At 39.3% G+C, this 16128-nt stretch overlaps 1 protein-coding gene across 8 annotated transcripts in view; it reads right to left on the bottom strand.

Annotated features, from left to right (window-relative positions):
* Positions 1-16128, bottom strand: part of GREB1L (GREB1 like retinoic acid receptor coactivator) — a 264178-nt gene that overhangs the window by 155223 nt on the left and 92827 nt on the right. For 7 of the 8 annotated variants that reach the window (XM_087439006.1, XM_087439004.1, XM_087439003.1 and 4 more), the window contains exon 2: positions 317-415. The exons of the other annotated variant lie outside the window; for it this stretch is intronic. The gene's annotated coding sequence lies outside the window, so the exon portion shown is untranslated. The remainder of the gene's footprint in view (positions 1-316; positions 416-16128) is intronic. 8 annotated transcript variants of the gene reach the window in all.

Genomic DNA, 16128 nt, shown 5'->3' on the forward strand with positions numbered 1-16128 from the left:
TGGGCTCCATGTTTCACTTTTGGAAAACAGGCAAATAAATTCTCTCTATATAAAACTGGGTTATAATCTACAAAGCACATCACTTCTAAAATGAAGACCCTGACACTTTATATTTAATTATTGCTTTGACTACTGGTTAAAGCATTTTATCAGATGCAAGTTTGTTTATCAATATAGGTTTACCCAAAAATCAAATGAAAGGGCATGGTAGTTTACATCGGTAGTAAAAAGAGAAGAAAGCTGGAAGAATATGATCTTGGATCTCATATGTACCTTTTTTTTCAGATAAGAAACCAAAAGAGTGTATGTCACTTACTCAAGATTACAGAAGTACTAAATGACAAGGCTGGTACTCGAATCCAAGGCTCCCAGTCATATACTTTTTTTTAAAAAAACCAAATTGCTCAAAAATCTCCTGAAAGACAAAAACAGATGAAGGTGAAATGTCAGTTGGTTGAGTTTAAACAGAGACTCCACTTTGTTCTTTCCAGGTTCAATAATAAACAATTATAGTGATTAGCATGAAGGGCTGACAGATGAAAACATTCTGACTCCTAAACAAAAATATTTGTATTTTTGTACCACAGTTAGTAAATCAATTGTAAAAATTAAAGTAATGGAAAACAAGGAGAATTAGCAACCCCAGAACACAATTTTCCTTCACTCTTTTGGAAGACAGATTGAAAAAAACAAAACAAAATCCCCACGGCTCCCTTCATTAGCAGCCAGCGTGGTGAGTCCCCTTGTAAATCCACTTATAAAGGCTCCTGGCTACCTGCAGAGCCTAGGAGGACCAATCACATGAGTGAAGACACCAGATGACCAAAGGAAGCCGGGAGGGTCTGGGAAAGCGAGTAAACAAAAGGCAGCATTCCAAATGAATGCCATTGCTAGAGCCTGCATTGTAAAATGCCTGGATTTGAGAACCCTAAAGCAGATTAGCTTAAGGCAACAGAAGATTCAAACAAGAAACAAAGAATTCATTTTGACACATTAAGAAATCGTCTTCATTAGATCATCAGGTGCTTAAGTGTAATTATTAAAAAAAATTATTCCACCTAAATTGTGTTTGAAGCAGTGAGGCCTAGAAGAACAGGGACCTAAAAATGGTTCTTGAACACAACGTGTTCATGACCCAAATTCATGAACCAGACGCACCAGCCTTTTTCTATTTTAATCTTCCTGACATTTTAAAGGCCTGTAATGACTTTAAAATTTGTTGTACACATCATTCCAATTTTACCATGCGGCTCACGAGTGCTACTTTAAATACCAACTAGAACAATTCGAATCTTGCCAACTGTAAGTGATTTTTCTTCCACATTGTTGTCTCATTTACAAAGAAAATAAGTAACACTTTCCGGTGTGAATTGCCAAAATGAAAAGCAGCAAAACATTAGGCCATGGTATAATGCCCCAAACATTTTCCATCACTTTACAGGCTTGTTGTGCTTTTGTCGCAAAGTTTAAACTCAGATACCATTCAGATGTTTAAATTTGAAAATGTGGAAGGAAAATCTTCTTTACTTCCATGTGGAGAAGGCTGAGATTTGTTATTTGTTTTGTTTTGTTTTGAGGGCAGAGTTAGGGAATTATGTTAAATAAATTTAATAATTTCCAATATTGTTTGCCAGTTTTATTCATTAAAGTATCCACATTGCTAAGCCTAATAATGCTGACGTAAAATAGAAATACTTACTTATTGAAAGTCTTGTAAGAAGACATGGTCACTGACAATATGTGCAATATTAGATCCACTCAACATTTTCAGGTGTACAGACCATCAATCAGTCTGAAATTTTACAAATGTATTTAGAGACTCCCTTATCAATAACAGATAAGCAGATAGGCAAAAATGGTTCTGATAATTTAAAGATTTTATTTATTCAGTTTTTTCCCCCCAAAGCCCCAGCAGATAGCTGCACGTCATAGGTTCACATCCTCCTAGTTGCTGTACGTGGGACCCGCCTCGCGTTGGATGGAGAAGTGGTGCCTCAGGGCGCTCCCGGGATCCGAACCCGGGCCGCCAGCATCAGAGCGCACGCACTTAACCGCCAAGCCACGGAGCCAGCCCTGGTTCTGATAATTTAAATAGTCCTAAGAGCCTAAAGCCAAAGTTGAGGTATAATAATGAAAATCTTTCTCTGTAATTTCTATTTCTTAAAAATTAACTTCTCATCTTGCCTCCTCAGTTTGTTTGATTATAATAATCACCCCTCACCAAGAACAAAAGTAGTTCAGCTCCCACTTTCCCTTTGAGAGGTACTCCCCCTGTTTTGTCAAACCCGAATAGGGTCATAAGTAAGGCTGCACTGACACAGAAGGAAGGAGCTTCCTCCTGATGGGCTGATGTCCCCTGGGGCTGTAGGCCAGGAGAAAACTTTGACTTCATTTGTATTCGAGGCGAAAAACACTGCTGAAGTGCAGTGAGTCCGAACTCCATAAAGCTTTTTGGCTTCACCACTTTTCTAGGTTTAGAAATTATATAATCATAATAATAACATTTTAATAAAGTTTAAAATTTTTATAATATTTATTTAAAAAATATAATAAGTCAATCACCCTCGTTTGACAGAGGAAAAAAGAAGTATATAGATAAAGGGACTTGTGGCTAAGACACATTTCAAGTTGGTTGCACACGAGGGGCACAACCCTCCCCTGCCACGAACTCACATCTGAAGAAACTCTCACTAGTGTTGCGGCTTCTCGGCCTTTTCCGTTTTGTCACATAGCCAGTGGCAGAAATATGTCTTAACAAGTCAGTAACAGTGTATTTTCTCAGATAGCTCCTTATTTGCTGACTGCAAACACGGAGCATCTCCTTCTATTGTCTCCTCTACTCTTTCCCTCGCTCCTTGGTAGCCAAGAGGCAGGACCAAGAATGGCCTGACCTGTGCTGCTCCTAAAGCAATGAGGACAAGCAGTGTGGTGAGTGATAAATCTGATTTAAATCATGCTCTTCTACTTTACAATCACGTGGCTTGAGGCTAGTTATCTGTAAAACGGGAACAGTTATCTCCTACCTTATAGGGTTATAGTAGAGAAGCCAATGAATGAGAAGTGCCTGGCATATATTAGGCCATACAATAAATGTTAATACTCTTCTTTATATAAATCCCTAACCATAGGAAGAATTATGCTTTTATACTTTATACAGAGTTCTTTCATGTATATTATTTCAGTTAATCTTGGTAAGATTACCACACTCAGAAATAGTAAAGTATTTTGTCCTCTGACTCTGGAATCAATGTTTTTTTCTATTGTGCTGCTATGTGAGGGGTGGAGGTGGTGGAGATCACAGTGAATTCCTACATCATCAGCTCCTGTGGGTGGAGATGGGGAGGATGGGCTGAACTGGGAGGGATCTTAGAAGCAAGAAAAGGAAGCAAAAAATAGACACACAATCAAAGAAACCCATACTACTTAGTAGATAATTGCCAGAGGGTTAAGCTGCCCTTGGGGTTCATCAATAAAGTATCTTTTATTGGTAAAAAGGCGATGAGAATAAAAGTGAAACACAATTATAATGTCCTAGGTTCTAGATCTTTATAAGAACACGATTATGTTAGGTTGGTCAAAGAAAAACTTACAAAAATAACAGACCTTCAAAATATTATCTTAGCCTAAGGTTGAGAAAGGTTTCCTAATTGTCATTAGATGCAACCAACATCTAAATACGAAAATTTTCTAGACACCTCAGAATTATACCGGGAGCTTTGATATGCTTTACTTCATTTAATTCTCACAATAACATCCTGCGATACATACTGTATTCATTACATGAGAATACAGACGCCAAAAGATTGAGTGGCTTGTTTGAGGAAGTTAGCGGTGCTGATATTCAAACCTCAATCCTTTAAACGCTATACGTGTACTCTTCAAGCTAAGTCACACTATATTCTCTACCGTAACAGAAAAGAATATGCGAAACGGTCCAAACTGTAAGGAAGATCGTTAATTAAAACCCAAGAGAAAACTAACAAGTGTTAGGTTGGTTAAACATGAATTTACTTACACAAATTGTGAAAATGCCTAATTAGAGACTTCTGAGGTCAGAATGACATCCAAAAAGAATTGGCTTAGGTTTGAAAACAATTTTTTGATATTCCTGGTCTACTACAGAAGTCAAACTAAAAGAAAATGGGATTCCTACCTCACTCTTATACGATTCTATACAATTAAATAAATTCTGAATTTACTATTTGCATTTTTTAAACCTCAAATTTTCTAATAAGATAAATTTAAAACTTAACCCAGAATGACAATTTTTCACCCAGGAATACAATCTTCACTCTCCCTTACAAGTTTTCATTCTATTACCTACCCTGGGAAAATCTTTGCTGAGAAGCAAAATATAAGGAACCTCCTAATGGAATTGAGGTATGTGGACCAATGGCATAAGTTGGAAGACAAAGTGCTTTCTTTATTTTTGAATAAAAAGTGAAGAAACAAAGGAGAATCCTAGGAAGAAACAGTGTGGAGAAACAAGTGATGGAGGAGACAATCAACAGTCAAGTGAGGTAGAGTGGATCAGTCCTGTTGACCTGGGTGCCCAGAGAGGCTCTTAAAGTCACTGGTGGTGGTAGAAAGTGCTGAATGATATATGGGGAGTCACAGTGACGAAGAACAGAATGAACGTTCCCATTTGTTTCAGCAACTGCTACAGCATGGCCTATATTTGACCTGAATGTAACAAAATAGAAAATCTGGTTGGAATTACTCCTGATTTTTCCTGATGAAAGGCAATGTGGCTACCAAGATATACTTAAAGCTCAGAATCATTTATATCAGCGTTTCTCACAAAGTCTAATTCAAGGACTGCATCAGAATCACCTGAAGAACACGTTTACCATATAGATTCCTTAGCCTCTCTCAGAAATTTACAAGTCACTGGTTCTAGGAAAGGACCCAGGAATCTGCATTTTGAATACCCCAGAAAGGGTTGCCACATTTAACAAATAGGCAACCCTAACCTCAGATGACTCTATGACATTAGAGTTCAAAAAAAAAAAGAGATAAAAATTGTGTATGTTATTAAACGGAATGCTTATTTGTAATAATTAGCCAAACACATTAAAAATAAAGGAAAAAACCTCACTGTCTGATCTTAGGACTGGATATTTAACTGCTTTACTTCAATCTCATCCTTTGGAAAACGGAAACAAACCAATGATGTTGCCTACTAAGCCCCTTGCCACTCTGTGGTTATGCTCAAAGGAGGTACCTAAGAGCACAAGAGAGTTAGAAAGGCCATCTTGCTATGACAACAGCAACTTGCTCCAAGTGAGCATCATGTCCACCTCCCATCACTTCTTGAATGCCTATGGCATTTGACCTTTACCTTTTCCTCTCAGGCTGGTCCTAGCAGGGAATAAGAGCATTGAAAAAATTAAATATTTTTTATCAACTAGGTTTTTAACTGTAAAAACTAAAAAGAAAATCAATCAATTGAAACACCAAAAACAAAAGAATCCCTACAATGTCCTGGCAAATACTGTTCTCATAAAACCTCATGAAAAGCATTGGGATGAAACATTATGCTTAGGATCCAAAGGAAAAAAAACAACTCCTCTAGGTTTTGTATTCCACTTTTCCCCCCAAAATGACTTCTTAACCAAGCTTTAAGTAGTGATAATTGGATTCTGTGTCACATGAAGGGTGTGTTTCTAAAGAACATTATGGAATGTTCAACTACATAATTAGAGGCACCAAGTCTGTGAGATTCTGAGGTAAAAGAGGCTGCAAATGATTCTCCCATTTCATGAAAAAGTTAACCAGAAAAATTGCAATAATATTAAATACCAATTATCAAAGTATTTCATTAGAGAAGGGATGCCAGAAGGGAGGGGATTTCTGAGCAAGTGGTCCAGGAGCATAGGAGGGTGGAGGTGGGGGTAGAAAGACATATGCGGAGTCTGCAAAAATAAATTCTGATGACTAGCAGTGATCTGGTGGTTAATAAATTCCAGTTTGCCTCAGAAATCATGGTACTGCTGCCTGTGACATCCTGCTCTGGGTTGCCAAAGTCAGTGTATGCCATAAAGGGAAATAAATTGAAAAATGAGTCACATTAAGTAGAGGTCATGCACACAAAAAAGTATAATCTGACTTGATGTAAGGGGACCCAGCAGAATTTGCTTATTCAAGTTTTCTGGCTGTATTACTGTCATAGGTTCCCATCGCTCTACTAGTAACAGATACGGGGGAAGGCTGAGTTGAATGTCACCTGATGTCATTCCCAATGCCGAGGGCTTTATTTTGTTTGTTTCTGTATAATGATGTTCTTAGACTGTTGAAGCAGTCAGAGTCTGTGTTTATTGTAGCTACACAAGTCACTTCACAGAAAAAAAGGAAGACACCTGATTCACACCACCAGGCTCAGCAAAGGGAGCATGTGAACTTGCAACAAAAGAGGAAGCAGTGCACCAGATGTGAAGAAGTAAAGTTTATTTTCCCATGTAGCTTGTTTATTTAAGTGAGAAAGAAGGAGACAGTGACTGCTTCCCTTTCCAAACTGTTCAGGGAATGACTTTTCTTTCTTTCTTTACAAATGAACAAAGTTGGCTATTGCAGTTTCCAGAAGGATCTGGAAAGGACCCAGTCACGAATGATTACATTTCATCTGTAGCTAGTTTAACCTTTGAAACCTGCCAATCAACAGAGAAAACCAAGAGGGAAGGTCAATGCAGGCTTGCCCATCTAGAGTTCTTTTACTGTTTAGATGGAAAATGATTTATTAAAGAAATTGTTTTAAGAAATGCAAAGCAGGGCCAGCCCCGTGGCTTAGCGGTTAAGTGCGCGCGCTCCGCTGCTGGCGGCCCGGGGTTCGGATCCCGGGCGCGCACCGACGCACCGCTTCTCCGGCCATGCTGAGGCCGCGTCCCACATACAGCAACTAGAGGGATGTGCAACTATGACATACAACTATCTACTGGGGCTTTGGGGGAAAAAAATAAAATTATAAAAAAAAAAAAAGGAAATGCAAAGGAGATTATAGAGACTACAATCAAGGTCTCCATAAGGTTCACTTAAACATCTAACAGCTGAAAAACTCTCAAGTCTTAGGTTAGTTTATTTATTTTCCCTTTTAATCACTGAGTACAAGAAGCAGAGTGATAGAGCTTTTACAATTAAAACAAAATAACCAAAGAAAAACATCTTTTGTCCTTGATTCATCTATCTTTTCACGTTATTTTGGTCTACTACCATTTGTTTCTAGACTGAAGATCTTCTTGGTATATATCCAAAGACACACACTATCTTTTTTCACAAATTGTTGAAGCATTCCTCTTAATGCTGAAGGTATTACACGCTATTAACAAATGATATAAAATACACCACAAAACAATCATTGTTACTTCAATCATGTATTCGTTATCAAAAAGGCCAGGCTACAAAATATAAAATGACCTTTCCCTATTATTCATTTACACATCTGTTTTAAAAGAGCTTACCTCTTCTTCACCCATGATATCTCCTCATCCCACTTCTTGCAGGAAAAAAGAGAACACTATCACTAAGATTAATGGAGCACTGGTAAAGTATTTCAGGTACAAATGACTCACTTTTATGTACTGCCAGAACAACTCAGCAAGGGTTTAGGAAGGAGAAAACTCAGAAGTTTTTTTCCATAGAATTCATGCAGCTGGTGGTGATAAATTGATTGTTCTCCTTTAATGGCAGAGTCAGAAAGACAAAGAGAAACGTTTTCTATAATTGGTTATATTTTCTATTAATTCATTAATTGTTTTCTCCTCAAATGTTCTAAGTCATTGAGATAAATTACTTACAGTTTTAATTAAAACCCTCTCAAAGGTTAATTCATCCTGCTAAAAGAGAGCACAAGAGTGGCATAATGGGATGACTTTTCTTTCCTCAAGACAAAATGCAAAATGTTCCCTCTTTATAAAGGAAGGAGAAAAGTGATCGTATTTACCCCAGGAATTTTATTTCCTGGAATTGTTTCTTAAATACTTTATGTGTTTCATGAAAATCAGAACTTTAGTTTTTCATCTTCAAAAACTCAAACTGAAAATACAACCGGTAATATATAAAAATTTAGATACTGCTTGAAACTCAAGAATCCTAAGTTTTGAACTTAAATCTATTCATTTAAGTATTACTATCAAGTGTAAATTAAAATGACTCACTCACTTGGTCTTGGCTATGAACTCTCATAAAGATCTGAATCTGGCCCTATAATTACTACAGTTACCACAAAACTTACAATTACTAACATCAGCTAATATTTAACATTCATTTTAAAGAATTTTTTCCATGTAATCTAATAGCTGATTTTTCTTTAAAACCAAGTGTAGCTACCATTTCACAGCAGTAGTGTTGGGCCCCAGGAAAGGCAGGGAAGAAAGTGTCTAGAGTGGGATGGTCACAGCAAAGCTATTCTATTTTTTTAAATTTTTTTAAATGTTTTTTGGCAAATCTATTCTTAGGCTCAGATATAAAAGTATGCCACTGGTGATAGATATTCTCAGAACCACTAAAATAATACATGATACATAGTATTAATATCTTTTTTTTTATAATTTTATTTATTTATTTATTCCCCCAAAGCCCCAGTAGATAGTTGTATGTCATAGCCGCACATCTTTCTAGTTGCTGTATGTGGGACGCAGCCTCAGCATGGCCGGAGAAGTGGTGCATCGATGCGCACCCAGGACCCGAACCCAGGCCGCCAGCAGCGGAGCGCGCGCACTTAACCGCTAAGCCACGGGGCCGGCCCCGTATTAATATCTGATACAATTAGTAAATGAACACATTTATATGTGCATGTGTGTGCGTGCACATGTGTACACAGCAATGCCCCCTCCAGACATCAGACTTTGGGAAACCTCAACTACCCAGCCTAGAACTAGTCAAGTACCAGGAAATAAGAGAAAAATACCTTTTTATAGTGAAGTAATGAAAGAAATGGAGCTGATTCGTATCACAGGTACAGGCTCCCCCTCAGGTATAAAGCAAAAATAGCAGTTTACCAGCAACAGGACACACAGATTCCAGGGAAAAGTGATAACTCACCTGAAGGGAAGAGACTCCATATCTAAAAAAAAGTAGATAGTAAAAATAAAAATATGGCTCCTCAGGGCATTTACTGCAGAGGCAAATAACGCTACACTAAATACTTCAACAGTCAGTGAGGATATCGTTGTATTTCAGTGTAGTACAATAGGAGAACTTTATAATTAGGATGCTGAGTAGGTTAATGTGCATTATTTAAAAGACAGAGTATTAAGCAATGTATTTTAGAAAGATCTTTCACTGAAATAATACTTTTTTTAAGTTTGGAGGCTTCAGTTATCTGGAAAATAAAGTTAGCTGAAACCACTTTACTATTATGTTTTACGCAATGTATTGTGTCTCCAACTTTCAACCATTTTTCTGAATACTGATTCGTTAGCTCTGAGAGGTTGCATGGAATGTAAATATCTTAAACATTATCACTGTTTACAACTAGCTTAAATTATACAATTAAGAGTTGAATTTTTTTAAGATAACTTTTCAGATTATAGAATTACTGCCTTTTTAAAAACTGTGTTTACTGATCTGTTGTACAAGTTTTTGGTTGTACTGCAGTGTCTCTTCTTCCACATTACTACAACAAGACACCATTCCTGACTTGTAAGAAGTTATCACTCATACTATTATTATGTTATTTTAAAATCTGATGTACAAACTTGGGTATAAAGGCCTCCGAAGAGATGTGCATGAGGAACAGGAGGAGGAGTTGCTTGGAACAAAAATTCCTGATTCATTAATTACTCATTGAACGTCACCATGTCACGGATGTAATCCAATGGTCTTGGAGGATGCTTAGAAGACAAGAGAATAAGATTTCAGAATAGCCGAAATCTTTAACTCTCTTTCTTTGAAAATCTTCTGTCACAAGTCAGAAGGATAATGTCTCTTTTCACCCAATGAGAAAGCTGTTTTCACACGAGCATAATTAATCTTCTGACACCATGACAAAGAAATTCCTTAAAAGGATTTCTCCGATTTCCTCTCAAGACAGAAGATTGTCTTTATCCATCATCTGTTCTTCCTGATCCCTTCTTTTTGAATATCCACATCAGCAGAATTGTCCATCAGAAAAGACAGCAGGAGGGAAATCTCGGCATGATTGATAGGGCCCCAATGCTCTGCAGGCCTATTTAAGTGCAAGCATCTATTGTTGCAAACTTACTTTACAGCAGTTAAACAAATATAATAGTCACCAATTCAACCATTGTGCAGCTTAGACTTGACTAAAACTAGTAAGTGAGGTTTGCTAATGACAAGGCACTGATTTTGAAGCCAGATAAAAATTTTGCAGATAAGTTAGTTTGATGTCTACTTAGAAAAAAGAAAATTCTCAAAGCCCTGCAACAGTAAACATATACTAAAAGTGCTATATACTATACCATATGTCGATGAACATTCTCATTAAAAAACAAGAAAAGTCTGATACTTTTTATCCTAACAGTCACTCAATACATCTTACCTACATCATGGCTATCTGGGAAAAAAACCAAAAAACTGCATATGTTACTATCCAAAAAAATCAGGGGTGTCAAAGAAGAAAGTGCTACCAACACTCCCTTAAAAATTTTTTTCAGGGGCTGGTCCCATGGCGTTGTGGTTAAGTTTGCGTGCTCCACTTAGGCAGCCCAGGGTTTGTGTGTTCAGATCCCAGGTGCGGACCTACACACTGCTCATCGAGCCATGCTGCGGTGGCGTCCCACATACAAAAAATGGAAGAAGATTTGCACAGATGTTAGTTCGGGGACAATTTTCCTCAAGCAAAAAGAGGAAGACTGGCAACAGATGTTAGCTCAGGGCCAATCTTCCTCACAGAAAAAAATTTTTTTTTCAGCCTCATCATAGTAAAGTTTTTCTTCAAAGAGAGATTTAGGTATGTCTACGTGTTCTTACCCCCATCTGTGAAAGAAAACCCAAGGCCATTTGAGACTCCTTGTGAGTACCTGCCACTTCCTTGGGTAGATGGAACGGATCAGAGCATTACAGACCAGTTTCAAGTGGAGGAGTGGAGGAGCAGAGCATACTGGGCAAACGCCCGGTTCACAGAAAAGACAAGCCTGGCTCTACTTTGAAAGCAATCTACATGAAATGGAAACAGATCTAGAAATCTCCCTAAGCTGTGGTAAGAGCACACCCAGTATCAACAGCAGAGGTTACAGCATGCTCCGTGCTCTTTACAGATCCTGCCAAGAAAAGCCACTTGAGCCCAGACACCAGGACACATTGACACCATGTGTTCTGTTTGCACCACAGTGACCTTGACTACTCAGTTCTGGATGCACCCTGTGAAAATATTTGTTTATCCTTCCAATCCCCAAACAGTGAGACCAGCCATCACAGGCCAGGGCCCCAGCTCGTTGGTGTTCCCCTTGGCACAGTTAGAAGGATAGACTGCCACTGCCTGACCCACTGTGGGGCCACTCTTCCAGCTGACCTGCTTCTTCCAGCTAAGGAGAGCAACGGACGGCTGGGCCACAGCCAGGACCCATGTGTTCTGCAATGAGCAGCTTAGTTTTGGTTTTTCTTAAATTACTGTTATAGTCAGGACTGATTAACCCTTTGAAGACCTAGAAAAAAAGAGTTATATCCAGGACAAAGACCTAGGAAGATCCTTGTGGAAAAAAGAGGGATGCTAAGCAGTTTGGATATAGAATATACTACAGAGTTTGAATGTAGAGAAGCTGGAAACCAACCGAGAATGAGCTGGTAGTAAAGTAACCAGGAGAGAAGGCCCAATGGGGAATGCAGGCGTACAGCCCAGAGCGGACTCTGCAGTGTCCCCTTACCAGCCGAGGACCCAGAAACCTCTCAAGGGCTCCCATCACCAACAGCTCCACATTATTGGTTAACAGTTCTTTTGTGAATGGCTTGTCTTCCCAACAGGACCGTGTGTCTGTGTGTTTAGGGGTGGAGGGTGGGCAAGAACCAATCCTCATCATTTTTGTTTGTCTATTATACATTGTATAGCATCTTGTCGTGATCAATAACACTAACCCGTTAGAATGGAACTTGAGTAACAGGCTATTAGTGCTGCCCAAGGCCAGGTATGTAAGACCCAGGAAGGGGACAGGCAAATCCTCCTCTTTTCCACCTAGGACATTCTGGGTGGAAAAGCAGTGAGGTCCTTGAGATTTAAGTCCAAGTTCAATAGGAATATCCTTTTGCTTATAATGGTCCTTGGAGTTAAATCTTTGATGAGAAAAACCCACCATTGCGTACAGGAAATCTCTGTACCTTCCTCTTAATTTTTTTAGAGCAGTTTTAGGTTCACAGCAAAACTAAGTTTTTTAAAAAAAAGCCAAAAACAAGACAAAACAAAACCCACCAGTGCTTGGAAAAACAAACATTTCATTCTTTTGCCCTTCAGACATATCTTTGTAAGACAAGGATCAGTTGTGATGTGATCCATTACAAATATTTAAGACTAACTGTATTCACAGAATGACTTTGAATTCAGACTTGCATTGACTGGATCCCAGTCCCCCACTTCCAAGAGTGCCTGTGATTCAGTCTCTCTTTGCCTCAGTTACGTCATCTGTAAAGCAGGGATAACGGTGCCTACATCTTCCAGGGTATTGTAAGGATTAAATGTCAATCCTGGCATTTGGCAAACACTCAGTACATAATGACTGATTATTATTCATTCTCTTTTGCCCCCTTTCCCCCTCATTCACACACCCCTCTGGGTGGGCACATGAGACTCTATTTCTGGGAGTTTATCTTGAGACACAAACACACACACATACCATATAGCAGCCTTTAGTGCTGAGAAGGAAGCAGGCCCAATAGATTAAGCTAAATGGACACTTCTGAGCAATTGAGAGAAAGGAATGAAGAAATTAGACAGAACAAGCAAAGAAGAACAGGGGAGACCAGGGTGACACAGGGGCTAGAAACAGACAATTTCTCAGGACTGTCTTTGAACTACTGCAGCTCTCTGTGTGCCTGATTCTGCCTCAACGAGCTCAGCTTCACCACCTGGTTTCCTGGTTTTCTCAGCCTTGTTTTCAGGTTGGGGTCTTACTGGGAAACACAAAGCACATTCTGTACTTGTTTTTATTTCCATTGAATTCAATGAATACTTATTTTGTTCCTGTAGGTGCCAAGCATTACGACAGATGCTGAGGATACATTCATGAATAAGACCGTACCACAGAGAAGTTCACAGCTCAGAGGGACTGACGTGACAACTACATACAGTGTAATAGAGAACATACAAGAGGCCTGGGAGTGGGGTGGGGGTGGCACTTAGTGAGGACTTCAAAGGTGAGCAGGAGTTTGCATGACAGAGAAAGGGAGGGGTCGAAGACGTTCTGTAAAGGAACTCTGGGGTGAAAAAAGTAGGTGTCACATTGTGTGTCTGAGTCCCAGAGTGTGTGAAGGCAGAATGGCAGGAATTAGGCTAGAGAGAGAAGCTAGGTTAAGAAAGGCAATTAGGCTTTTAAACAAAAAATTTTTTTTGTGAGGAAGATTGGCCATGAGCAAATATCCATTGCCAATCTTCCTCTTTTTGTTGAGGAAGATTGGCCCTGAGCTAACATCTGTGCCCATCTTCCTCTATTTCGTAGGTGGGATGCCGCCACAGCATGACTTGATGAGTGGTGTGGAGGTCCACGGCCGGGATCCGAACCTGCGAACCCTGGGCCACCCAAGTAGAGTGCACAAACACATAAAGGCCAACGAATGACATGATCAAATTTGTTTTTCAACACATAATTCATGGAACCAAATGGAAGACAGTGGAATGGGAACAGGAAGAGGAACAGTCAAAAATTAGAGAGCTTGGGAAGGAGATGATTAAAATGGTCTGGCAAGAGACAATGAGGGACTAACAAGGACATGGAGATGAGACGTCATTTATTCAAGACTTATGCAGGATGCTGAACTGATGGGGTTTAGTGACCCACTGGACACAGGATGTGAGGAGGGGAGGAGAAGCCTAGGGTAACTGGGAAGTTTCTAGCTTGAGCACTTGAGTAAATGTCATGCTATTAATTTGGATGGGGTAGTAAAGGAAGTGTTGTCCTGTTTCTGTGTGTGTGAATTTGTAGAATCCTGTGCCTGAAGACCTTTTGTTTACCCTATGTCACTAACACCTGGACCACCCCCAGGAGGGAATTTAACAATAGATTGAAATCTTAGGAAAATAACAATTTGTTTTTTATAAGGTATTCTTTTACTTCTACTTCCTTTCTAAAGGAGTCCTATGACACCCACTATAAATTCTAATTTTTAACAGTTGTCCCAGAAATTCAAAGATTCATGGTTTATTTCATAAACTGAATGGCTCAATGGATTTTGTGGCTAGACTGGTCTTTAAGTATGAGACAGCTAGGTGAAAAAAGAAAAAAAGAAGAGCAGACATCTGCCAAAAGGCTACATGTGCCAAACGGGAATTGAGAGCACATTTAGAGATAAAGAGAAGGAACAACAGGCTGGTAAATACCTCTATTTTACTGCTAGGGGAGTTTCTAAATGGGCAGAACTTGTTTAATGATCAGTTTCATATATTAGAGGTCCACGGCAACGAGAACACAAATCCTTTTTTTTTTTTTTTTGTGAGGAGGACTAGCCTAAGCCAACATCCGATGCCAATCCTCCTCTTTTTTCTTGAGGAAGACCGGCCCTGGGCTAATACCCGTGCCTATCCTCCTCTACTTTTCATGGGACACTGCCACAGCATGGCCCAGGAAGCAGTGCGTCCACACACGCCAGGGATCCAAACCCCGGGCCGCCGCAGCGGAGCGTGTACACTTAACCGCTGTGCCACCGGGCCGGCCCCCACAAATCCTGTTTAGGAGGCAGTAGCAGTCTTTTCTCATATTATTATTTTAGGAGCATCTATATCAGATTAAAAGATGATTTGTATTAACAATTAACTAAGTGTTACAAATGTAAACAAAATTAATGACATTTTAATGAAAAGCAACTTGGTTTATTCACTAAACTACATGATTACCCAGCACATTCGCTTTTATTAAAGATTTTATTTATTTATTTTTTCCCCCCAAAGCCCCAGTAGATAGTTGTATGTCATAGCTGCACATCCTTCTAGTTGCTGTATGTGGGACTCGGCCTCAGGATGGACGGAGAAGTGGTGCCTCGGTGCACGCCCGGGATCCAAACCCGGGCCACCAGCATCAGAGCGCGCGCACTTAACCACCAAGCCACGGGGCCGGCCCATTCGCTTTTATTAAAGAATATAAAATTGCTACTGAGAGTGCGGAAGGACTGCAGACGAGACGGTTGGAGCTTGGCAGTCAGCTATCTGGGCCCATGAGGTGTCTTTAGGAATGGAAGCCACGCAAGCGGAGTAACAGGCACAAAAGGCCTAGGTCCCTGACACCACGAGTCACCATCTCAGGCCTAGACTGCCTCCCTTGGGGTTTCCTAAAAGTGAGAGAGAAATAAATTCTATTTTATTTAAGCCACTATCTTACCTCTTTGTTACTTATTGCCAAATTCTAATAAAAACAACTCCTTTTAACATTTTTCCTATATTACCTTAGTTTTTCTGTTTAGTTTTTGTGTACGTGTATGCAATTTCTCTCACAAAAAGTAGGTATTATATTGTACACACTGCTCTTTTTTTTATTCAGCAATTTGTGGTATTTTCTTATGCTAAAAAAAAACTACGACAATCTTTGAAGACTACCATAGAATTCTACCTTACGAATGTACCATCGTTATATAACCGATTCCCTGTTTGGGGACATTCAGTAAGTAGTTTTACTTATCAATGGACTCCCTCAATTTATTATAATTTACTAGCTAACATGAGGACCAAAAATTATATCACTATACCTTCACAGTAAGGCAGCTTGATAAATATTCTCTGCCATACAGTGTTGCGCAGCGTGGCCATTATTTCACTCAATTCAGTTTCTAAGTCGGATTTGAGCATAAAAGAGAGGTACAAGGAAGAATCAGACAGATATTCGGTTATTTGTCCACCAAAGATGAGGAACAGTATAATGCTGCCAATCTGTATAAACTTACTATAACTAACATCTTACCAAAAAGCTTCAGACTAGAAGGTTCACCCCCACAAAAACACTATCTTTATAAGCTCTATGCCAACTTCTCCAGCCGAAT

The sequence above is a fragment of the Ceratotherium simum genome, chromosome 14, assembly GCF_057802395.1.
Source record: "Ceratotherium simum simum isolate JZ-2026a chromosome 14, ASM5780239v1, whole genome shotgun sequence".
Taxonomy (NCBI): domain Eukaryota; kingdom Metazoa; phylum Chordata; class Mammalia; order Perissodactyla; family Rhinocerotidae; genus Ceratotherium; species Ceratotherium simum.